General features: G+C 48.2%; 1 protein-coding gene across 5 annotated transcripts in view; it reads left to right on the forward strand.

The window, feature by feature from the left end:
* LOC110523581 (mediator of RNA polymerase II transcription subunit 13-like) overlaps window positions 1-13,704 on the forward strand; it is a 104,903-nt gene that overhangs the window by 55,461 nt on the left and 35,738 nt on the right. The window lies entirely within an intron of this gene.

A 13,704-nucleotide genomic window follows, 5' to 3' on the forward strand; every position in this document is an offset into this window, starting at 1 on the left:
GAGGGAGAGAGGAGAGAAGTGAGGAGGAGAAGAGGGAGAGAGGAGAGAACTGAGGAGGAGAAGAGGGAGAGTGGAGAGAAGTGAGGAGGAGAAGAGGGAGCGAGGAGAGAAGTGAGGAGGAGAAGAGGGAAGAGAGGAGAGAAGTGAGGAGGAGAAGAGGGAGAGTGGAGAGAAGTGAGGAGGAGAAGAGGGAGAGTGGAGAGAACTGAGGAGGAGAAGAGGGAGAGTGGAGAGAAGTGAGGAGGAGAAGAGGGAGAGTGGAGAGAAGTGAGGAGGAGAAGAGGGAGAGAGGAGAGAACTGAGGAGGAGAAGAGGGAAGAGAGGAGAGAAGTGAGGAGGAGAAGAGGGAGAGTGGAGAGAAGTGAGGAGGAGAAGAGGGAGAGTGGAGAGAACTGAGGAGGAGAAGAGGGAGAGTGGAGAGAAGTGAGGAGGAGAAGAGGGAGAGAGGAGAGAAGTGAGGAGGAGAAGAGGGAGAGAGGAGAGAAGTGAGGAGGAGAAGAGGGAGAGTGGAGAGAAGTGAGGAGGAGAAGAGGGAGAGAGGAGAGAAGTGAGGAGGAGAAGAGGGAGAGAGGAGAGAAGTGAGGAGGAGAAGAGGGAGAGTGGAGAGAAGTGAGGAGGAGAAGAGGGAGAGAGGAGAGAAGTGAGGAGGAGAAGAGGGAGAGAGGAGAGAAGTGAGGAGGAGAAGAGGGAGAGTGGAGAGAAGTGAGGAGGAGAAGAGGGAGAGAGGAGAGAAGTGAGGAGGAGAAGAGGGAGAGTGGAGAGAAGTGAGGAGGAGAAGAGGGAGAGAGGAGAGAAGTGAGGAGGAGAAGAGGGAGAGAGGAGAGAAGTGAGGAGGAGAAGAGGGAGAGAGGAGAGAAGTGAGGAGGAGAAGAGGGAGAGAGGAGAGAAGTGAGGAGGAGAAGAGGGAGAGAGGAGAGAAGTGAGGAGGAGAAGAGGGAGAGTGGAGAGAAGTGAGGAGGAGAAGAGGGAGAGAGGGAAATAGAAAAGAAAACGCTTGCGTGCCGCCACTCAGGGAAGAGCTGGAGGACAGAGAGGAGAAACTGTATCACTCTGAAGGAGTGCTGGAGCAGGAGCGAGTGAGTGAAGAAGTGAGAAGGAGGAGAGGAAACTGTCCTAAACAAGGGGAATGGTAGATGTGTTGAGTTCCAGTGACGGAATCTGTGTGTTCCTGCTGCTGTGTGATGATGATGTGTCTGTTTTAAGTGGAGGGGGGATAAACCGCTAGACTGTAGTCCCTATAGAACATCACGGCCCCTCTGCTTTGAAAGAGGAGTGGAGTTGTGGGGGTTGGACAAATGTGACCCCCTCTTGACACTCCTTAGAGCTATAAGGAGAGGGTTATGAGGCTGGGGGTGTGTATGGAAGTGGGAGAGGGGGCTGAGTGTCTTGCTGAGGCTCGGGGAGACTGGGCTGGGGCTTCAAGAGTGCAGGACTTTTCCAGAGAGACCAGATTTGGCTAGCCCCCATGCTGGGCTTTGAGAGGCCAGTGTGTGTGTGTGTGTGTGTGTGTGTGTGTGTGTGTGTGTGTGTGTGTGTGTGTGTGTGTGTGTGTGAATCTGGATAGCAGTGCTGGAACCACGTGCTGTGTGTGAGAGGGCGTCCTACAGTATGTGAGGGAAGAGGGACTTGCCCCTGTGGCACCCACCTGATTCTTCTCCAGTTTGACAGCTTTGTCTGTGCACACGGTCAGCTGGTGCACCCCCTGCCAAGCCTGCCCCACTGCCTCCCTGTGAGTTATTGAACAGACTGCTCTGGGGAGAGAGAGAGAGAGACAGAGAGAGAGGGATAGAGATGGAGAAAGAGAGAGCGAGAGAGAGAGAGAGAGAGAGAGAGAAAGTTGGGAAAATACAGCATCATTCCTCTATCGTGATCACACACAATTGAACAAAGACGTGCAAAGAAGCAAATGCACACTCACACTGAACAAACATGCACACATTACCCCCCCCCCACACACACACATACGCACACACACGCACACACACTTGACATGACCAACCCACAACACAATTCTCAGAGGTCAGCCTTCACAGAGCCCAGTTACCAGTGACATCATGCCACTGGTGCTGCCTCCTTTGTGCCTTCACTGCCTTGTCCTGTATGTACTTCCATTGAGAAGCGCTATCCCCTCTCTGTCTCATAGGGGGCGCTAATGGACTGTATCCACCTGTCTGCCCTTGTTCCGTGCCTTAGCGCTGGCTTTGTCAGTCTCTGGTGTTTATTCCCATGTGCCCCTTGGGCATGAGGAGGATTGGCACATCTATGAAGAGATGCCCCCCTCCCTTTAGACGGCACACGCTCCCTCTTTTCCTACTCTTCCCTCTCTTTGTGTCTGAGAGCCAGGAAGAGACTGTGTGATGGTTACGGATTGCATCAGATGCTGAGGGAGCGAGAGAGAGAGAGAGAGAGAGAGAGAGAGAGAGAAATAAGAGAGAAGGAGTGAGATCAAGGAGAGAGAGGAAGAGAAAGGGAGGGAGAGATGAAGAAAGAGATAGCTGTGGAGAGTAAAAAAATTAAAATAAATGAAGCATTACCAGAGACAGCTGAATGATTGCAGTGTATAGATGTGGCAGCAGGGCTTCTCCTCCTCTCCTGTACTCTACGCATGCTAAACATAGACATGTATTCAGCTGCACTACCTTCATTCATATGCATTATTTTCTATCCATATGCTCATGCATACAGACACTGTACAATACCGATGTAGGATCTTAATTTGAGTCAGTTTGCTACAGCAGGAAAATAATCCTGCATCATCAGGAAATGTGAATTATTATGTGCATTATAATTAATGGACATTTTTGGGGGTTTGATACATTTTTCGTAGGAACATTTCTGAAATATCAAAGTGGAAATCACAAGCTTCAGAAGCCTTTTAAAACCTAAAATACACGACTAGTTTTACATTTCCCGCAGGAATGTTCTCCTGCAACAAGGGTGATGAAATTAAGATCCTACATCTGTATATTCACGATTAGGTGCTATTCTCTGGTCCTCTCAACTCACTGTCTGTTGATGTGTGGCAGACAAAGAATTACGCTTTTTAGGTACTTTTGTAGTGTGAGGGATAATTCATTTTCTTTACATACCAACACTGCAAATGGGTGTATGAATATTGGTGTGTGTGTATATTGCATGCACATGGTGTTTGTGTGTATGTATTAAGAGGTCGACTGATTATGGTTTTTCAAAGCCGATACCGATTATTGGAGGACCAAAAAAAGCCGATACCGACTAATCGACCGATTTTTATATATATATTTGTGATAATGACAATTACAACAATACTGAATGAACACTTATTTTAAATTAATATAATACATCAATAACATACATTTAGTCTCAAATAAATAATGAAACATGTTCAATTTGGTTTAAATAATGCAAAAACAAAGTGTTGGAGAAGAAAGTACAAGTGCAATATTTGCCATGTAAAAAAGCTAATATTTAAGTTCCTTGCTCAGAACATATGCAAGCTGGTGGTGCCTTTTAACATGAGTCTTCAATATATTCCCAGGTAAAAAGTTTTAGGTGGTAGTTATTATAGGACTATTTCTCTCTATACCATTTGTATTTCATATACCTTTGACTATTGGATGTTCTAATAGGTACTTTAGTATTGCCAGCCTCATCTCAGGAGTTGATAGGCTTGAAGTCATAAACAGTGCAATGCTTGAAGCACAGTGAAGAGCTGCTGGCAAATGCAGGAAAGTGCTGTTTGAATGAATGCTTGCTGCTGCCTACCACCACTCAGTCCGACTGCTCTATCAAATCATAGACTTAATTATAATATAATAACACACAGAAACACGAGCCTTAGGTCATTAATATGGTCAAATCAAATCCGGAAACTATAATTTCGAAAACAAAACATTTATTATTTCAATGAAATACGGAACCGTTCGGTATTTTGTCTAACGGATGGCATCCTTAAGTCTCAATATTGCTGTTACATTGCACAACCTTCAATGTTATGTCATAATTATGTACAATTCTGGCAAATTAATTACGGTCTTTGTTAGGAAGAAATGGTCTTCACACAGTTCGCAACGAGCCAGGCGGCCCAAACTGCTGCATACACTGAACTCAATAGAAGTGACACAATTTCCCTAGTTAAAAGAAATTCATGTTAGCAGGCAATATTAACTAAATATGCAGGTTTAAAAAAATATACTTGTGTATTGATTTTAAGAAAGGCGTTGATGTTTATGGTTAGGTGCACATTGGTGCAACGACAGTGCTTTTTTCACGAATGCGCTTGTTAAATCACCCGCTTGACGCAGTAGGCTATGATTCAATGATAAATTAACAGGCACCGCATCGATTATATGCAATGCTGGACAAGCTAGATTAACTAGTAATATAATCAACCATGTGTAGTTAACTAGTGATGTGAAGATTGATTGTTTTTTATAAGATACGTTTAATGCTAGTTAGCAACTTACCTTGGCTCCTTGCTGCACTCGAGTAACAGGTGGTCAGCCTGCCACGCAGTCTCCTCGTGGAGTGCAATGTAATCGGCCATAATCGGTGTCCAAAAATGCTGATTACTAATTGTGATGAAAACATGAAATCGTCCCTAATTAATCATCCATTCCGATTAAACGGTTGACCTCTAGTATGTATGTGAGTGTGTGCATGTGTCTTATAGTGTGTGTGTGCTCCTAGTATGAGGCTGTCTGGATGGCCTCCCTTACTCCCCTCTCCCCTCAGCCAGGAGGGAGCCAATGACATTGAGACATTAACCATCTCCCTGGCAACGGACATTTGGTGTCAGGCTACATCACAAGGTCACTCGATTACCTCAGGAAAGTCAAATAAAGGAGAGACCCCCCCCCCCCCCCCCACACACACACACCTTCACATCCGGAGAGATGCATCTCAGAGTGGCGTGTTAATTGTTTCCCATTGCGTGTGGCTGAGAGGATGGAACAGATCACTGGCAGTTCATTCTACTGGTTTGACTGCTCTGAAGCCTCAGTGATTGTGGCACACTCCTAAGGGATAAGGAGGGCTTGCTCTGAGCTGAACCTGGCTAAGGTGTGTGTTTGTGTTTGCACACATTTGTGTAGGGGTCCTGGTGCAGCGCAGGCATGTGCATCCAATGGTTTCCATTGCAATTGACTCGTAGGGTATGGTTGAGTGGCTCAGTCACTTCACAAGAAGTTTCCCTCCTTTTAACCGCTGGGCTTTCTTCATGGGATACTGCTCAGTTTAGCCCCTTTCAAGTGGAAGATGACTGAAGAGTGTGAAGGGAAAGAAGCCGAGAACATACTTCGCCTTTTTCTGCCAGTAATTTACCAACCAGCCTGTTACAGTACATACTACTGCTGAGGAATGATAGTAATGGCATCCGCAGTTATTTACTGTTCATTTCTGTTCATTTGTATGTGATCAGGTTAAATCATTGTGGTTCACATCAGCATTGTAATTGGTGGGATGAAAGTATCCTAGAAAACACACCCTGATTTATTTCTGAGTGGCTCAATTCATCATGGTGACTCCCAGACATATTACTGTTCAGCTGAACAACAACACTACTGGGGAATGGAGCAATACCACATCAGTGACCTGTGATAATGCTAGACTTGTTTTAGACACCATCAGGGTTGGGGTCAGAACTGTTTCAATTCTACCAGAAATTTCTTACGTGCAAAATGTTGCTATTAATTGTCAGTTAGGAATATACTTCCAATTTTCTCCTGTCTCATATTTATTTATTTTTCCTATCGCGCCCTCATTGTCCCCCAGCTGCCCACCTCCTCACCTCCTCATCTCCCCACCTCCTCACCTCCCCACCTCCTCACCTCCCCACATAACCACCCCTCCCCACATCACCACCTTACCACCTCACATCACCACCTCACCATCTCACCACCTCACCTCCTCACCACATCCTCACCACCTCCCCACATCACAACCACCTCACCACCTCACCTCACATCACCACCTCCCCACATCACCACCTCACCACCTCCTCACCTCCCCACCTCATCTCCTCACCACCTCCTCACCTCCTCACCTCCCCACATCACCACCTCACCTCCTCACCACCTCACCTCCTCACATCACCACCTCACCACATCATCACCACCTCACCACCTCATCACCACCTCATCACCACCTCATCTCCCCACATCACCTCCTCACCTCCCCACATCACCATCTCACCTCCTCACCACCTCCTCACCTCCCCACATCACCTCCTCACCTCCCTACATCACCTCCTCACCTCCCTACCTCCCCACATCACCATCTCACCTCCTCACCACCTCCTCACCACCACCTCACCACATCACCACCTCACCTCCTCACCACCTCAAATCACCTCATATCACCACCTCTCCACCTCATCACCACCCCACATCACCACCTCCTCACCTCCCCACATCACCACCTCCTCACCTCCCCACATAACCACCCCTCCCCACATCACCACCGTACCACCTCACATCACCACCTCACCATCTCACCACCTCATATCACCACCTCACCTCCTCATCTCCCCACATCACCACCACCTCCCCACATCACAACCTCCTCACCACCCCACATCACCACCTCCCCACATCACCACCTCCCCACCTCCCTACCTCCTCAACTCCCCACCTCACCACCTCCCTACCTCCCCACCCCCTCACCTCCCCCCTCCCTACCTCCCCACCTCCCCTTCTCCCTACCTCCTCACCTCACCACCTCGTTCCTCCTCACCTCCTCCTTACCTCCTCACCCCTCCCCTTCTCCCTACCTCCTCACCTCCCCCCTCCCCACCTCCCCTTTTCCCTACCTCCTCACCTCCCTACCTCCCCATCTCCAAACTCACAATCCTTTAATAGGCCCATTTATTGACTTACAAACAGCAGAGGGAAACATTTCCTTTATCCTCTGTGATTGAAATAGTGCCATGTAAACACCTCGGTCACCGAGGAGAGAGAGGGGATCAATAGAAATAAAGGCTTTATATACACCAGCACAGCAGCCACCGTATCCTCCTTGTATAGCTAGCTGTGCTCTCCAATGTATAGGTAAAGTCTGTCTAGCTTTCTGAGATCTGTTGACTGTAGGCTATTTACCATCTACAGAGACTTTCCTTAAGCCCCTGGTTCCTGTGTTGTATTATATGGAGCAGATAACCACATCACCACCTCACCTCCTCACCACCTCAAATCACCTCATATCACCACCTCTCCACCTCATCACCACCCCACATCACCACCTCCTCACCTCCCCACATCACCACCTCCTCACCTCCCCACATAACCACCCCTCCCCACATCACCACCGTACCACCTCACATCACCACCTCACCATCTCACCACCTCATATCACCACCTCACCTCCTCATCTCCCCACATCACCACCACCTCCCCACATCACAACCTCCTCACCACCCCACATCACCACCTCCCCACATCACCACCTCCCCACCTCCCTACCTCCTCAACTCCCCACCTCACCACCTCCCTACCTCCCCACCCCCTCACCTCCCCCCTCCCTACCTCCCCACCTCCCCTTCTCCCTACCTCCTCACCTCACCACCTCGTTCCTCCTCACCTCCTCCTTACCTCCTCACCCCTCCCCTTCTCCCTACCTCCTCACCTCCCCCCTCCCCACCTCCCCTTTTCCCTACCTCCTCACCTCCCTACCTCCCCATCTCCAAACTCACAATCCTTTAATAGGCCCATTTATTGACTTACAAACAGCAGAGGGAAACATTTCCTTTATCCTCTGTGATTGAAATAGTGCCATGTAAACACCTCGGTCACCGAGGAGAGAGAGGGGATCAATAGAAATAAAGGCTTTATATACACCAGCACAGCAGCCACCGTATCCTCCTTGTATAGCTAGCTGTGCTCTCCAATGTATAGGTAAAGTCTGTCTAGCTTTCTGAGATCTGTTGACTGTAGGCTATTTACCATCTACAGAGACTTTCCTTAAGCCCCTGGTTCCTGTGTTGTATTATATGGAGCAGATAACCACATCACCACCTCACCTCCTCACCACCTCAAATCACCTCATATCACCACCTCTCCACCTCATCACCACCCCACATCACCACCTCCTCACCTCCCCACATCACCACCTCCTCACCTCCCCACATAACCACCCCTCCCCACATCACCACCGTACCACCTCACATCACCACCTCACCATCTCACCACCTCATATCACCACCTCACCTCCTCATCTCCCCACATCACCACCACCTCCCCACATCACAACCTCCTCACCACCCCACATCACCACCTCCCCACATCACCACCTCCCCACCTCCCTACCTCCTCAACTCCCCACCTCACCACCTCCCTACCTCCCCACCCCCTCACCTCCCCCCTCCCTACCTCCCCACCTCCCCTTCTCCCTACCTCCTCACCTCACCACCTCGTTCCTCCTCACCTCCTCCTTACCTCCTCACCCCTCCCCTTCTCCCTACCTCCTCACCTCCCCCCTCCCCACCTCCCCTTTTCCCTACCTCCTCACCTCCCTACCTCCCCATCTCCAAACTCACAATCCTTTAATAGGCCCATTTATTGACTTACAAACAGCAGAGGGAAACATTTCCTTTATCCTCTGTGATTGAAATAGTGCCATGTAAACACCTCGGTCACCGAGGAGAGAGAGGGGATCAATAGAAATAAAGGCTTTATATACACCAGCACAGCAGCCACCGTATCCTCCTTGTATAGCTAGCTGTGCTCTCCAATGTATAGGTAAAGTCTGTCTAGCTTTCTGAGATCTGTTGACTGTAGGCTATTTACCATCTACAGAGACTTTCCTTAAGCCCCTGGTTCCTGTGTTGTATTATATGGAGCAGATAATAATGGATGTTGTTCCAGTTTGCACTATGTCTATCTACAACACTGATCACTAAAAACACTCAAATAAAATATAAATTGGCATTATTTCCAATTGATATCATTGTGTGGTGCTTAGAAAGGACCTGTATGTGTACTGTGCATGACATGTACAATAGTTTGTCCTTGAACCAGGAGTCACCTTATTCAACAGCAGCAGCCATATAAATTGATAGCTCTCTGTTTAAGCGCTATAACATTGTGCTAGCTAGCAGCAACAAAGGCTAAGGCCACTCACCAGGCAGCCAATTAATAATGTAGGGCTGGGTGGCTGCATTCTCCTGATCTCCTGGTTAAAATGAGAGGCGTTTGGAAGGGATGGGAGAGGAGACAGAGGGTCTTCCTACTGGTCACTGTCATGCTACGGGCTTCAGCCTTGTTCTGTCAGTCTGTAAAGAGGTCACAGCAGATTTGAGCAGCCCGTTCGTCTAGTAACAGTCATTATCACCCAGACAGATTAAGATAATTCACAATTGAGATTCGGCAGTGGTGCGGGGAGCCAAAGTCGGGTCAGTGAAGTGGTGGAACAGATTAGTGGGGATCATCGCATGGAGATTCACATTTGCTCTAGTCTGTATAAATGCACGTGGTGTGCTTAGTATGCATATGAGTGTGGATAATGAAATCTAGCCAGAACACAAAATCTAATTTCTCTCTCTCTCTCTCTCTCTCTCTCTCTCTCTCTCTCTCTCTCTCTCTCTCTCTCTCTCTCTCTCACTCACTCACCATTATTCAGACCCCCCAGTGGTGCTGGTCCATGTTGTGTGGCAGGCTGCTCAGTGTGGTGCCATTGACACCGGAACAAATGTTGTCACCTCGTAGACATCACCAGTGGCTCTCGTACAGAACAAAGCCATGCTCGGTGTATGCATTGAATCACACGTACATGTGTTCAAACAACCTTGCTGTGATATGTAGGGCTCTTAGGTAAGACAAATACATACACACTCACAGATGCACACACACACACACACACACACACACACACACACACACACACACACACACACACACACACACACACACACACACAAACACAAACGGTCCCGGGGACAGTAGATGGAGTGACTGTGTATGGGTTCTCTCCTGCTCTGCAGTGTGTGATTGATTTGAGCATAAAAGCATTAATTGTGCTCAGTACCAAGCCATTAAACCTGGCTGTGATCTCAGCATTAAGTGTGGAGGAATCTGAGAGTGTGTGGCGCTGAATTATTCACCTCCCCCTCTCTCCTCTCTCTAGCTCTCTCTTTCTCTTCTTGCTGCTGTCGCTTCCTCGCCAGTCTCTCCGCTCTCTCCTACCTCCAGTGTTGTCAGCCCCGGGGCTAGGTTCCACCATCACTCCTGTTCATTTATTAATACCCGGCTCATTCAGCAAACAGCACATCTCCGCCTATCCTGCTGGCCTGCCTGCCACTGAGCATTGTAAGGCACACAGCACTGCCTAAGCACCCCCTCAGAGGCAGGAACCCAATGTCCACACACACTGACACACACACACGCTTACTGTGCAGAAAAATGCCATTTGCAAAGGACAGGCTGCATCAATCTCACTGTTGTATGACCCTCTGCTTTTGTAGATCCTCACGTGGTCAGTCAAGTGCCATTTTCATCTTGTCAGTGAGTACGGTTACATACACACAATAATGCGATTGTTTTGGATAGTCCGATTACAGTTTTTTTCAATTGCTAACAAGCCTGGATCAATACTGAAGCCACTTTTTCAAAACTCTTCGCAGTCTGCATTACCAACATACATCTTGGCCAAACAGTTTCTCACCTCCAAAACTCACTAAACCACCAAAACACTTCACATGTCTCAAAATAAGCTCGTTCGACCATAACACTGGCAACAATTGTCACTCAGAAAGTATACATTGTCACTCATAACACACTGACCTAAAAAACACTAACAACAGAGAGCATTACATAAATGATGGGGTTTGTTTTTCACAAACAGTTGAAGTCTGAAGTTTACATACACCGTAGCCAAATACAGTACTTCCGGCGCCGACAGAGATTGCCGCCTCGCTTTGCGTTCCTAGGAAACTATGCACTATTTTATTATTTTTTACGTGTTATTTCTTACATTGGTACCCCAGGTAATCTTAGGTTTCATTACATACAGTCGGGAGGAACTACTGAATATAAGAGCAACGTCAACTCACCATCAGTACGACCAGGAATATGACTTTCCCGAAGCGGATCCTGTGTTCTGCCTTCCACCCAGGACAATGGATCGGATCCCAGCCTGCGACCCAAAACAACGACGTCGTGAAAGGGGCAAACGAAGCGGTCTTCTGGTCAGGCTCCGGAGACGGGCACATCGCGCACCACTCCCTAGCATACTACTCGCCAATGTCCAGTCTCTTGATAACAAGGTTGATGAAATCCGAGCAAGGGTAGCATTCCAGAGAGACATCAGAGACTGTAACATTCTTTGCTTCACGGAAACATGGCTCACTCGAGAGACGCTAACGGAGTTGGTGCAGCCAGCAGGTTTCTTCACGCATCGCGCCGACAGAAACAAGCATCTTTCTGGTAAGTAGAGGGGCGGGGGCGAATGCCTTATGATTAACGAGGCGTGGTGTGATCATAACAACATACAGGAACTCAAGTCCTTCTGTTCACCTGACTTAGAATTCCTCACAATCAAATGTCGACCGCATTATCTACCAACGGAATTCTCTTCGATTATAATCACAGCCGTATATATTCCCCCCCAAGTAGACACATCGATGGCCCTGAACAAACTTTATTTGAATCTATGTAAACTGGAAACCACATATCCTGAGGCTGCATTCATTGTAGCTGGGGATTTTAACAAGACTAATCTGAAAACAAGACTCCCTAAATTCTATCAGCATATCGATTGTGCAACCAGGGCTGGTAAAACCCTGGATAATTGTTATTCTAACTTCCGCGACGCATGTAAGGCCCTCCCCCACCCTCCTTTCGGAAAAGCTGACCACGACTCCATTTTGTTGCTTCCAGCCTACAGACAGAGACTAAAACAAGAAGCTCCCACGCTCAGGTCTGTTCAACGCTGGTCCGACCAATCTGATTCCACGCTTCAAGACTGCTTCGATCACGTGGATTGGAATATGTTCCGCATTGCGTCCAACAACAACATTGACGAATACATTGACGAATATTCGGTGAGCGGGTTCATTAGAAAATGCATTGACAATGTTATACCCACAGCAACGATTAAAACATTCCCAAACCAGAAACCGTGGATTGATGGCAGCATTCACGCGAAACTGAAAGCGCGAACCACTGCTTTTAACCAGGGCAAGGTGACCGGAAACATGACCGGTGTAGCTATTCCCTCCGCAAGGCAATCAAACAAGCTAAGCGTCAGTATAGAGACAAAGTAGAGCCGCAATTCAACGGCTCAGACACAAGAGGTATGTGGCAAGGTCTACAGTCAATCACGGATTACAAAAAGAAAACCAGCTCCGTCGCGGACGAGTATGTCTTGCTCCGAGACAGACTAAATCACTTTTTTGCTCGCTTTGAGGACAATACAGTGCCACTGACACGGCCCGCTACCAAAACCTGCGGACTCTCCTTCACTGCAGCCGACGTGAGTAAAACATTTAAATGTGTTAACCCTCGCAAGGCTGCTGGCCCAGACGGCATCCCCAGCCGCGTCCTCAGGGCTTGCGCAGACCAGCTGGCTGGTGTGTTTATGGACATATTCAATCAATCCTTATCCCAGTCTGCTGTTCCCACATGCTTCAAGAGGGCCACCATTGTTCCTGTTCCCAAGAAAGCTAAGGTAACTGAGCTAAACGACTACCGCCCCGTAGCACTCACTTCCGTCATCATGAAGTGCTTTGAGAGACTAGTCAAGGACCATATCACCTCCACCCTACCTGACACCCTAGACCCACTCCAATTTGCTTACCGCCCAAATAGATCCACAGACGACGCAATCGCAACCACACTGCACACTGCCCTAACCCATCTGGACAAGAGGAATACCTATGTGAGAATGCTGTTCATCAACGACAGCTCTGCATTTGACACCATAGTACCCTCCAAACTCGTCATCAAGCTCGAGACCCTGGGTCTCGACCCTGCTCCGTGCAACTGGGTCCTGGACTTCCTGACGGGTCGCTCCCAGGTGGTGAGGGTAGGAAACAACATCTCCAGCCCGCTGATCCTCAACACTGGGGCCCCACAAGGGTATGTTCTGAGCCCTCTCCTGTACTCCCTGTTCACCCACGACTGCGTGGCCATGCACGCCTCCAACTCAATCATCAAGTTTGCGGACGACACTGCAGTGGTAGGCTTGATTACCAACAACGACGAGACGGCCTACAGGGAGGAGGTGAGGGCCCTTCGGAGTGTGGTGTCAGGAAAATAACCTCACACTCAACGTCAACAAAACAAAGGAGATGATTGTGATCTTCAGGAAACAGCAGAGGGAGAACCCCCCTATCCACAGTTTCCATCTCTCACAGTTGAAGTGTACCTATGATAAAAATGACAGACCTCTACATGCTTTGTAAGTAGGAAAACCTGCAAAATCGTCAGTGTATCAAATACTTGTTCTCCCCACTGTAGATACTTTTGTACCTGTTTCCTCCAGCATCTTCACAAGGTCCTTTGCTGTTGTTCTGGGATTGATTTGCACTTTTCGCACCAAGGTAACGTACAAAAGTACATTCATCTCTAGGAGACAGAATGTGTCTCCTTCCTGAGCAGTATGACGGCTGCGTGGTCCCATGGTGTTTATACTTCCGTATTATTGTTTGTACAGATGAACGTGGTACCTTCAGGCGTTTGGAAATTGATTTGTAAATCGGTATTTTGTTATAGAATAAGAATAACACCTTTCCCT

The sequence above is a fragment of the Oncorhynchus mykiss genome, chromosome 5 (assembly GCF_013265735.2).
Source record: "Oncorhynchus mykiss isolate Arlee chromosome 5, USDA_OmykA_1.1, whole genome shotgun sequence".
Taxonomy (NCBI): Eukaryota; Metazoa; Chordata; class Actinopteri; order Salmoniformes; family Salmonidae; genus Oncorhynchus; species Oncorhynchus mykiss.